The sequence below is a fragment of the Myxocyprinus asiaticus genome, chromosome 14 (genome assembly GCF_019703515.2).
Source record: "Myxocyprinus asiaticus isolate MX2 ecotype Aquarium Trade chromosome 14, UBuf_Myxa_2, whole genome shotgun sequence".
NCBI lineage: Eukaryota > Metazoa > Chordata > Actinopteri > Cypriniformes > Catostomidae > Myxocyprinus > Myxocyprinus asiaticus.
In genome coordinates, this window is record NC_059357.1 from 3,609,333 (window position 1) to 3,622,013 (window position 12,681).

The window sequence follows — 12,681 nt, forward strand, 5'->3', positions numbered from 1 at the left end:
TACACATTTTAACCCTTAAATGCATGGGAATTTCAGCAAACACTCTTACATTTTCGTATGTCTATCAAAAAAGGATATAGAGAAATCCCAGATAGTGTAAACATTTCAAAAATATTTTCATGACAATTAGAAAATAATAAAATAACAGATGTTTTGATATCATAGAGAAATCTAGAACAGGACTTATTACTTTCACACTGAAATTTTATGAGATGCAACTGGCCTTCAAACACATATCGAGCTACACATAACACCGAATCTACACATAAGTATATTCTCAGGCACTTATTAAGACTAAATAGATGCACAACTTACACCCAAATGACAATAGTCATATCATACAGTTAATGTGTTGTACTTGCTATAGTTTACTTCCATGTTGTTTCTTCATCAAATAGCAAAGTCAAATATAAATCAAGTCAATCACTGAAACAACAGCGCCACCTTGAGTAAGAAATAACATGTATGTTATGTATGTATATGGGATACAGATAATTCACCATTGTTGCACAGAAAATCAATGTGATATAGTATTTATTTGTATGGATAGAGTACTAATTTATCTTGTAATAAACAAAGAAATACTGTAGATACCTGTGATAGTAAACTTATATAGATATGAAATAATCATAAAAAAATATTATTTATGGAAGTGCATAAAAAGAAGAAGAAAAAACTATACTCTTACATACCAGGGGTCTCTAATGACCCTATACACTTTTGGTACTTAAACCATTATCTTCATTTGACAACATTTCATCATATTTATTGATGGATATTAATGGGGATATTGGATGATGGGGATGGATATTAATTATAGGTATGATGTTCTTTGTGTGGAATTCTGTGCTTGATTTATGCCAGATGTAACTTGTCCTGTAACCCTGTCTTCCAAACAGTTCCTCTTTCGACTCATCAGTCCACAGAACATTCTCCCAAAAGGTTTGAGGATCATCAAGGTGTGTTTTGGCAAAATTCAGACAAGCCTTAATGTTCCTCTGGGTTAGCAGTGGTTTTCGCCTCACCACTCTTCCATGGATGCCATTTTTGGCCAGTGTCTTTCTGATAGTGGAGTCATGAACAGTGACCTTTATTGATGCGAGAGAGGCCTGCAGTTCCTTGGATGTTGTCCTAGGCTTTTTTGTGACTTCCTGGATGAGTCGTCGCTGTGCTCTTGGAGGAATTTTGGAAGGTCGGCCACTTCTGGGAAGGTTCACTACTGTGCCAAATTTTCTCCATTTGGAGATAATGGCTCTCACTGTGGTTCTTCAGAGTCCCAGAGCCTTTGAAACAGCACTGTAACCCTTCCCAGACTGGTGTATTTCAATCACCTTTTTCCACATCATTTCTGGAATTTCTTTTAACCTTGGCATATCAGGACTGGGTGTGTCTAGTCAAGCCAGGGGCGGATTTAGTGATTTGGGAGCCCTAGGCAAAGTACAGGAATGGGGCCCTCTTCAATGACACACATTTACATAAATTTTCTCTTAAAGGTGCTGTAAGCCTTTTTATTTTTTATTTATTTATTATTTATTTTTTTAGAATGGTATGGAGAAAATATTCCTTCATCCTGAGAGATATCACTGAAGTAGTAAGTGTCCTGAGATACCTCATCGGTCTTTGTGACAGCACTAGACTGTACAAACAGCAAATAAAAATGTGTCCACTTTCCCCCTGGTTGTGCCAACTTTCTAAAAATATATGTCTGACAATACATTATATATATATATAAAAAAACCCCACACACAATCTGACTACTATGAACTACAATGCATAACACTACAGTACCTTTTTTCTTTCTCATTCTCCCTCTTTCTTTATGCACTTTTCCTCCATCAACTTGACCTTGAATTAACTATATCCAAAGTTGACTTTGCACGTGTCCAAAAGTTTGCTAGATTTACGCTGCTAAATAAGGCGAAAATGAGTCAACGGTCTGAGAAAAAAGTTTTAGTTAAATCTGCGAGTCTTCAAATAAAACACAAGTGAGCAGTACTTGTCAGGTAAGGAAAGGATTTCCTCCATATATGCTGGGAACAAGAAAGAGGTTCCATCCATCCATACTGAATAAAGGTGTCTGCCAAATGTGTAAATTTAATGTTAAAGGTATAGTTAATACAAAAATGAAAATTCGCTCATTTTTTACTCACCAACCACTCCCAGATGTGTATGACTTTCTTTCTTCTGCTGAACATAAATGAAGTTTTTTATGTCTTCAGAATGAAGACATAAAGACATATGATAGGGGTGGGTGAGAAACAGATCAATATTTAAGTCCATTTTTGCTATAAATTCCTCTACCTGCCCAGTAGGTGGCAATATGCAAGAAGAATGTGAATAGCCAAAAACAAAAGAAGAATGTAAATGTGGTGATTTATATTAAAAAACAACTTAAATATTGATCTGTTTTTCATCCACACCTTTCATTGCGCTTCATATGAAATGGATTAAACCACTGGAGTCTTTATGTGCTTTTGGACCTTCAAAGTTCTGGTCACCATTCACTTGCATTGTATGGATCTACAGAGCTGAAATAGTCTTCTGAATATCTTCATTTGTGTTCTGCAGAAGAAAGGAAGTCATACACATCTGGGATGGCATGAGGGTGAGTAAATGATGAGAGAATTTTCATTTTTGGGTGAACTATCTCTTTAAGGAAACCCAAATGAATAAATAACCAAACGAGATGTATCTTTCTTTATTGATGTTACATGGTAATATCACTAAAGTCTTTTTAAATATTAATGAGAATTGGCACAGCTTTCAATATTAAAATCCTCATTGTTCATTTAAAGAAACAATAGTTACCATTGGCATTTCAACCACTTTGTTTTCAGAAGCTGTCTAATTAAAGTGATAATTCTTTCATCAGTTGTCACAAAATTCACAATTATTATTAAGAACCAGTTGGGGATTTTATCATGATAGTTGTGTATAAATATTAGGTTAACTCTAAACTTTAGAACAGCAAAGGCATTATGGTTACTGATCTAAAAATAGGATGCACATTTAATGCGTTTCCAGTGAAAAGCTAAATGCAACACAGCTGTGAGGAAATGAAGAAATCGAAGTGACATTCTATAGCAGATTGATGTTATTAAGAGAGTTTCACTGCACACAGTTTGTGTGGAGACATGTTGAGCGTGAACCCAACAGATGGTGTGAGGTCGAGCTCATCTTCAGACACTTCAGGTGGAGGAGTGAAGCGGAAGTTCTGAAGGAGGGAGGTGAAAAACAGGAAGAGCTCCATTCTGTCCAAACTCTCTCCAACACACATTCTGCGTCCTGAGAAGGGGAAAAATGAACTTTAATTGCAAACAAAAGATGAGGATACAACGAAGAAGGTAAACATTTGAAAAACAATGTAACAAACTCTGCAGCAGTATGCTGGCTAATAACGCACCACATACAAACAAGAACTGACACAAGAATAAAGAACAAGAGGACATATATACACAAGGGCTAATAAGAAGAGGAGGAACACCTGGGATACAATTAGGGCAATGGACATGAAGACAGACATAACAGAGGAAGATACAAAACTACCAACTAAGAGTCTCTTCAAACTTTCAAAATAAGAGTCCTTGGGGGAAAACATAAGAATGACAGAACTGCATGAAAACAGAATAATATCTTGCTTTTTATTGAATCGCATCACAGTTTATGCTGCTTTTTATGCTGCTCCTCCCACTCATGCAGTGGAGTGGTGCTGTCGCAGTGGGCTAAAGCACAGAACTGGTAAACAGAAGGTTGCTGGTTCGATCCCCACAGCCACCAGCATTGTGTCCTTAAGCAAGGCACTTAACTCCAGGTTGCTCCTGGGGGATTGTCCCTGTAATAAGGGCACTGTAAGTCGCTCTGGATAAAAGCGTCTGCCAAATGCATAAATGTGCATAAATGTTAGAGGAAACATTACCTTGACCCTGACAACACGTCCATGACCATAAATTCTGAGCGTTCGAGATTTTCGCGATAGCAAAGTAGACGTCAGAATCATTTAACACGTTATTTGTTCCAGTGCTGATAATAGGAGTCATTTGTGGATTTTCCAAGCACTAAAAATGAAACTTATTGTGCACAGCTCTGGGTAATTACCAAGTTCAAATACCTTTTGGAGCCCCCCGGCAATGCGGAGGCCCTAGGCAATTGCCTAGTCCACCTATAGCTGGCGCTGTCCCTGAAACACACTCATCAAATAAACTCCTGGGTTATAAATAGATATAAATATAAATTCTTCCGCAGATAAAATACTCTGACAGTGTTCTCTGCACTACCATTTAGCGGCACTGCAAAACCGCTATTGAATCGGCAGCACAAAACAACACAGCATTACCAGTGCTCCGATTCCCAATCGAATGACTCTTATGAGTCAGTTTCTTCTGAATCTAAAGCGGGAAACATTCAGCATGACCAGTGTAGTCCGATTTTACACCACAAACAAGCAGCACTGCCTCCCGAATGAATGACTCTTATGAGTCAGTTCTTTTGAATCTATGGCACGAAACATACAGCGCAACCAGTGTAGTTCGATTCCCAAGCGAATAATTTTTATTAATCGGTTTCTTTTGAATCTACAGCGCGAAACATACAGCACAACCAGTGTTGTCCGATTCCCAAGCGAATAATTTTTATTAATCGGTTTCTTTTGAATCTACAGCGCGAAACATACAGCGCAACCCAATCTCATGAAAATTCGTAAATATTTTACGTGTTGGCTATTTCGTACGATTTCGTGCATATGAATTTGTACGAATGCAAATGCCCGGATGTGTACTGTGGAAGTATGTGCGAGTTCCGCACGCATGGTGTAAAGCAGTGTTTCCCAACCTTTTTTCTGCCACGGCACACTTTTTACGATTAAAAAATCCCACGGCACACCACTATCCCACTATCCCACATAACCATTGTCGATAGTTTTCCTTTTCATGAACTTGTCCATGTTTTCTGTCTGTCTTAGTAGCATGTTTACTTGTAATGTTTGAAATTTGGCTATGCAAAAAAATGCAAGTCACATAGGCACGCTGTATAATGAGGTCACTGGTGACAAGAGTGCTAATTGGGTAATAAAAAAACAACAAATTTACATCTTTTCAATTTGTAGATTTGTTCTTGCAAATTAAATCTTGCAACGCCACAGCAAATACATGTTTTATTTATGTATTTATTTACCGTATTTTCTGGAAATAAAGTCGCACCTGACTATAAGTCGCATCGGATCAAAATCGCGTTGTTGAGAGAAAAATAAAAAACACAATATAAGTCACATCTCTCTATAAATCGCACTGACAGAGGTTGGATACTGTAGGCATTAGGACACGGGAGTGGCCGCCAGACTTCCCTTCAGCAGTTCAGATGTCAAACGTGCTCTGTGAAGATTACAGTATCTCAGAATCTACACATTGTACCACAGTGTTTTTGGGCTTGTTTTAAATAGGAGAATTTGCTTTTAGTAATCGTGTGTAACAGTTTCTCATATTCGGTTAATTTTTTCATGAGAGAAATGCGACAAGTAAGCCACATCTGTTCATAACATCTGTAACTCTATGCTATGCCATATAAACAGCTTTTAGTCTGTGAGTAAAACAATAAACCTGTTGTATTCTATTCATTCATTAACGTTAGCGACTGTGGACATTTCTGATATTTGCAACCCTCTTTGTAATGTATTAATTATTTGTTTCACTGACTGAATGTTTTTACTGAATGTCATTTTGTGGGCATGTGAGGAGTTGCGTTTCTGAATTGTCAAATTGAAAACGCTTCTACCGCCTCTGTGCCTTCTCTATGTTTTCATCAGTTATGGTGCGCGTGTTTGACCAGCCAACATCAGTTATGTATAAATTATGTATATAAATCGCTTTGGACTACAGTATAAGTCACAGGACCTTTCAGATGATGAAAAATCTGCGACTCATATTCCGGGGAAAACGGAATCTATTCATTTAGTGGAATTTGATCATTTTCCACGGCACACCTGACAGTGGTTGGGAAACACTGGTGTAAAGGACAAGGTGATATTATGCCCTTACCCAAACCCCTTATCTAAACCTAACTGATCAGTAGAGTGTGTAAACATGATATAAATCTGTTGTGTTAAGTTTGCTGATGTTTGCTGATGATACGACGGTGGTAGGTATGATCACTGGCAATGATGAAACAGCCTACAGAGAGGAGGTGCACACTCTGACACGCTGGTGTCAGGAGCACAACCTCTCCCTCAACATCAGTAAGGCAAAGGAGCTTGTGGTGGACTTCAGAAGAAAAGACAGAGAACACAGTCCCATCACCATCAATGGAGCACCGGTGGAGAGAGTCAGCAGCTTCAAGTTCCTGGGTGTCCACATCACTGAGGAACTCACATGGTCCATCCACACTGAAGCCGTTGTGAGGAAGGCTCATCAGTGCCTCTTCTTCCTGAGATGGCTGAGGAAGTTTGGAATGAACCGCCACATCCTCACACGGTTCTACACCTGCACTGTAGAGAGCATCCTGACTGGCTGTATCTCCGCCAGGTACGGCAATAGCACCGCCCACAACCGCAAAGCCCTGCAAAGTGTGGTGTGAACTGCCAGACACATCATCGGAGGTGAGCTTCACTCCCTCCAGGACATACAGTATATACCAGGCGGTGTATGAAAAAAGCTTGGAGGATCATCAGAGACTCCAGCCACCCAAGCCATGGGCTGTTCTCACTGCTACCATCAGGTAGGCGGTATCGCAGCATCAGGACCCGCACCAGCCGACTTCATGACAGCTTCTTCAATACAGTACAATACAATCTACTGTATATTTTGTATATACTATATATACTACTATTGTATAATGTGTATTCTATATTGTATGTGCATTCTATATTATGTGTATGTGTATTCTATATTGTGTATATTGTATACTGTACAGTGTTTGTTATTATTTGTATATTGTGTTGTATGTAAATATATGTATATTATATATGTAAATTGTGATGTGTAAATCTGATGTTTATTGTAAATTGGTATATGTCTCAACACTGTCACGACTGCTATGTTGCTCGGAACTGCACACAAGACTTTCACCCACTGTTGCACTTGTGTATATGGTTGTGTGACAATAAAAGTGATTTGATTTTGATTTGATTTTGTGTGTGAACTGTTCCTGTATTATTTGTACTTCAGGCTTGGGAGACTTACAGTCAGTCAGAGTAATGACTGGATGGTCGTAAATATAAAATCGTTAATAGAACTGGAATCATTAAGAGTAAATGGATTCCTATACTGATTAAAAACGTAAAAATTACAAACTTACTGAATATACACTTACTCTAAATACATATCAAAACACCAAATCAATACAACCAGTGAATTACTTTTACAATCACGATTTATTTTAGTTAAGTGGACAGTACCTCATCTTTCTGCAGTCCTCTGGGATCCTGAGGGTTCAGAGTCTTTTGCAGACCTTTTACCAGGTCTTCGCTCTCTTCACAATACGTTTGTGACTCTTCACAAAAGGATGAAGCCAAGGAAACAGGTTGTAGAGCTACAAACATCGGAATGAAAAATAATCTGAATGTACCAGTGAACAATGTACTCACTGAGACAAATACTCCAAAATCAAATGTTCCCATCATTAATAAATTATTTATAAAATTAAATATTGGAATAAAAACAGCTGGTAAATATCTATCAGTGTATGAATTATGGTGGACGTAAACAGAAATGACTGAATAGTTGAACTGAAGCTGAGATAAATCATCTTCATGTTCTCGTAGGCTCGTCTAACCATTTGATGTAACCGATAGTTGCTGAACTCAAATCTATTGCCATAGACAATAGCTGCAATGATGTTTGAAACGGCGAGGTTCACAGGCAGTGTTGAATCAAATGGTTTTCCTGCAGTGGGGTGAGCATCCCAAAGTCTTGTAGATTTGAGAGAGCAAAGCGTCTCATTTGTGTCCAGTTTTCACCAATGGGAAATAAAATCCCTACAGAGGAATAATGTATCCATTAGTCCAAAGTGGATTTTTGACTGCAGTGTAAGCACAGTGAAATGATCGTGCTTTATTTGGCAATCTTGAATAATATGCCTAATCATTTGTTTTCATTTGAAAACCATATGGTACTGTATCAGATGTTAATACCATGATACTTTAAGATTTGCCATGGTTCTGAATGGTTAGCATATTCTCATAGCCTCATGCAAGGTATTTCAAAGAATACCATGGTAATGCCATGTTTTTGCACATCCAAAAACATGGTATTGCCATAGTGAATTTTCTCCTTGCTATTATGCATCATGAAAATCGGATACATAGTGTGTACTGCCGTGTTACAAATGTATCAGAAATATTACTGATAAATCTAGAATTCAACTGACTAACAAAGAAATGGAAAACTTCAACTTCTGTAAACTAACAGCAGATAACTCTGTCAAAACAGCACAAGACTAGTCTAAATGCGTTGGCATTATTTACACAAAACAATGTGTTTTTTAAATGATTAACTGAAGACGTGAAAGCCGAAGACTGAATTCTTACCAAGTCCCTGATTGCAACCATGGAATATGGGGGTAATATCCCAGTCTCCAAATTCATCAGAAAGGTTCACAAGTGCCTGCCTGATCGTCTTGTATCCTGCTAACACTACGACTTATATTAGATGAAACAGTAAAGGTATATTTAAGGTGATATTTTTGCTCTTGTGGATTTTATATCAGCAATAGTGGGAGGGGTTATGAGGTGGTACAAGTTATCCTTTACTCAAAAACAAGAACATCTTGGCTCTCGGTTTCACACGAGGTGGAAAATTTCCCATCATTTTCACAATATATATTTACAAGCTGCTGATAATCACAAAGCAGTGTTTACAGTGTATGAGGGGGCAGCCTTACACATTCATTTTGAAGTGTGTAGCACACGCAGATTAAATATTAATTCAATTAAATCTTCTGTGCCTTTTGTGGTTAAATGGACCCTTTTCACAGACTTTGATGACGCATTTCCACCTTATTTAGCAGCGTTCTGACCGTTGTCATTATCTAAAGTTTACAACTCAAATGTTTTGTAGTTAACACTACAGCCATCAAATCCAAAAATAAAAATAATAAAATCATATTTTGCACTATATTGGCACTTAAACTATTTCAGAAGATGAGCACAGAATGTACGTGCTTTATGTCTGTAAACCGATGATGTTTTTTCACAGTGCGCAGCCGCCAACAGTGACAAATTGATATGTATGTGTGTATTTGACTCCTATCCCGAGTACCGATCATTACCATGATTTTGTACATGTAACAAAAACCTTTTTAGCAACACAGTCAAACAGTTTTCCAGGACAAATAATTATTTTCCAGGACATTTAGGTATTTTTCTAATTTTCAAAGATTTTTCCATGACTGGAAAACGTCATGGTTACTGGTGTAACCTCCGTTCCCTGATGGAGGGAACGAGACGTTGGTGTCGATGTAGTGACACTAGGGGTCACTCTTGGGAGCCCGAGACACCTCTGGTCTTTGATAAAAGGCCAATGAAAATTGGCGAGTGGTATTTGCATGCCACTCCCCCGAACATACGGGTATAAAAGGAGCTGGTATGCAACCACTCATTCAGGTTTTACGCTGAGGAGCCGATATAAGGTCCGGCCATTTCAGCGGGTAGTTCAGCGTTGTGGCAGGAGGGACCAACGTCTCGTTCCCTCCATCAGGGAACGGAGGTTACACCAGTAACCATGACGTTCCCTATCTGTCACTCACTCGACGTTGGTGTCGATGTAGTGACACTAGGGGTCCCTATACAAAACGCCACAAGGCTGAACTGTGTTACGTGAACTGGCGGTGTGTGGTGGGCAGACTTGCTGTGTGCCTCATAGCCAGCACACCAGGTCGACACGTAACCTCCCCCAACACAGTTATGAGTGTCAAACGGCCCTTTTTGGGGACAAGTCGACTACCCAGAGATAGAGACAGGCTTAACCCAGTCATGGCCTCTTTCCCCTTCTCTTTTTCCACTCCCTAAAAAGAAGGGGGATTATCCGACTGGGCCGCCAGGTCTAGTCGGGGGGTGTCCCTCCCAAGGGGAGGACACCGCGGAGACCACACCTCGCCCCAAGAGAGGGGGGATATTTAAGTGGAAGAATACATCACATGGTCTTTCCAACCATGTGGAGAGCCTTCAAGGTAGATCCTACCCAATGGGGGAGGAGTTACTACAACATGGAGACTGAGGGGCTCTGCCCAAGGAAGACGCAGTTTGCCAGTAGGGAAACGAACTAGCGGAAGATATAGATCGCATGGGGTTAGCCTTACAGGGAACCGCCACATGCGGAGCACCTACCCCAGAACCGGGCTCTTAGTTAGCGCGTGTACTGGGCCGGCAGCGAGTCTCTCCGAAAACTCGACTGCCACAGGGCTCGGAGGAAGTCAACCAGGGAACAACCTTTGTGAACACTACTGGGAATTAACAGCGCACGTCTTCAGCTCAAAAGGAGGTGGAAGGCGCTATGTGCAAGCGATACACCCGGCCGGCTATCCCGGGCTTATCCGCTTGTGTTGCGTGCCACTACCTGGGACGAAACCGGTTCCACCCGGAGGTTGTAAAACCTTGCAAAGGTGTTGGGTGTTGCCCAGCCCGCTGCTCTGCAATGTCTGTTAGAGAGGCACCTCTGGCCAGGGCCCAAGAAGCCGCTACACCACGAGTAGAATGGGCTCGTAGCCCTACCGGGGGCGGCATGTTTTGGGCGAGACATGCCATAGTTATGGCGTCAATGAGCCAGTGGGCGATCCTCTGCTTGGAGACAGCACTTCCTTTCCGCTGTGCACCGAAGCAGACAAAGAGCTGCTCAGAGAGTCTAAAGCTCTGCGTGCGATCCAAATAGATGCGCAAAGCGCGCACCGGACACAGCAACGCCAGGGCTGGGTCTGCCTCCTCCTGGGGCAGCGCTTGCAGGTTCACCACCTGGTCTCTAAAAGGAGTGGTGGGAACCTTGGGCACATAGCCCGGTCGGGGGTCTCAGGATCACGTGAGAATAGCCCGGACCGAACTCCAGGCACATTTCGCTGACAGAGAACGCTTGCAGGTCACCTACCCTCTTGATGGAAGTGAGCGCAGTCAGGAGGGCAGTCTTCAAGGAGAGTGCCTTAAGCCCGGCTGACTGCAAAACTCAAAGGGGGCTCTCTGTAGACCCTGAAAAACTACAGAGGTCCGATGAGGGAACAAGGCGTGGCCTGGAGGGATTCAGCCTCCTGGCGCCTCTTAGGAACCTGATGATCAGATCATGCTTCCCTAAGGACTCACCGTCGACTGCGTCATGGCGTGCTGCTATGGCAGCAACGTACACCTTCAAGGTGGAAGGGGACAGCCTCCCTTCCAACCTCTCTTGCAGGAAGGAAAGCACTGATCTGACTGCGCACCTCTGGGGGTCTTCCTGATGGGAAGAACACCACTTAGCGAACAGACACCACTTAAAGGCATACAGGCGCCTCGTAGAGGGAGCCCTAGCCTGAGTGAATGTGTCTACCACCGCAGGTGGGAGACGGCTTAGGTCTTCCGCGTCCCGTCCAGGGGCCAGACATGGAGATTCCAGAGGTCTGGGCGCGGGTGCCGAATGGTGCCCCTTCCCTGAGAAAGAAGGGCCTTTCTCAGGGGAATTTGCCCGGGGGAGCTGTCACGAGGAGCGTGAGGTCCGAGCACCACGTCTGGGCGGGCCAGTAGGGTGCTTACCAGGACGACCTTCTCCTCGTCCTCCCTGACCTTGCACAGGGTCTGTGCGAGCAGGCTCACTGGGGAAAACGCATATTTGCGAATGCCAGGGGCCCAGCTGTGCCAGCGCGTCTATGCCGAGGAAGGCCTCGGTGAGGGCGTACCAGAGCGGGCAGTGGGAGGATTCTTGGGAGGCGAACAGGTGCACCTGTGCCTGACTGAATCGACTCCAAATCAGCTGGACCACCTGAAGGTGGAGTCTCCACTCTCCCCTGCGGGGAACCTGCCGTGACAGCGCGTCCGCTGTAACGTTGAGGTTGCCCGGGATATGAGTGGCTCGCAGCGACTTGAGGTGCTGCTGACTCCGGAGGAGGAGACGGCGGGCGAGTTGTGACATACAGCGGGAGCGCAGACCGCCTTGGCGGTTGACATATGCTACCGCTGCCGTGCTGTCTGTCCGAACTAGCACGTGCTTGCCCTGGATCAAGGGCCGGAACCTCCGCAGGGCGAGCAGAATTGCCAGTAACTCGAGGCAGTTGATGTGCCAACGCAGCCGCGGACCCGTCCAGAGGCCGGTGGCTGCGTGCCCGTTGCAAACAGCGCCCCAGCCCGTCTTGGAGGCGTCTGTCGTGACCACGATGCGCCTGGAGACCAGTTCTAGAGGAACACCTGCTCGTAGAAACGAGAGGTCGGTCCAAGGGCTGAAAAGACGGTGACAGACCGGTGTAATGGCCACGCGGTGTGTCCCGTGGCGCCATGCCCGTCTCGGGACTCGAGTCTGGAGCCAGTGCTGAAGCGGCCTCATATGCATCAACCCGAGCGGGGTGGCCACCGCCGAGGACGCCATATGCCCCAGGAGCCTCTGAAAATGTTTCAGTGGAACCGCCGTTTTCTGTTTGAACGCCTTCAAACAGGCCAGCACCGACTGGGCGCGCTCGTTCATAAGGTGCGCCGTCAAGGAGACTGAGTCCAACTCCAAACCGAGAAAAGAGATGCTCTGAACC

At 43.0% G+C, this 12,681-nt stretch overlaps 1 long non-coding RNA gene across 1 annotated transcript; it reads right to left on the bottom strand.

The window, feature by feature from the left end:
• Nucleotides 1-845: 845 nt before the first annotated feature.
• On the bottom strand, nt 846-9,481 carry LOC127452026 (uncharacterized). Its single transcript, XR_007899187.1, has 3 exons — nt 8,516-9,481; nt 7,385-7,963; nt 846-3,285 (listed from the first exon to the last, which is right to left on the bottom strand). It is a non-coding gene; the product is annotated as an uncharacterized LOC127452026 (long non-coding RNA).
• Between the last annotated feature and the right edge of the window lie 3,200 nt (nt 9,482-12,681).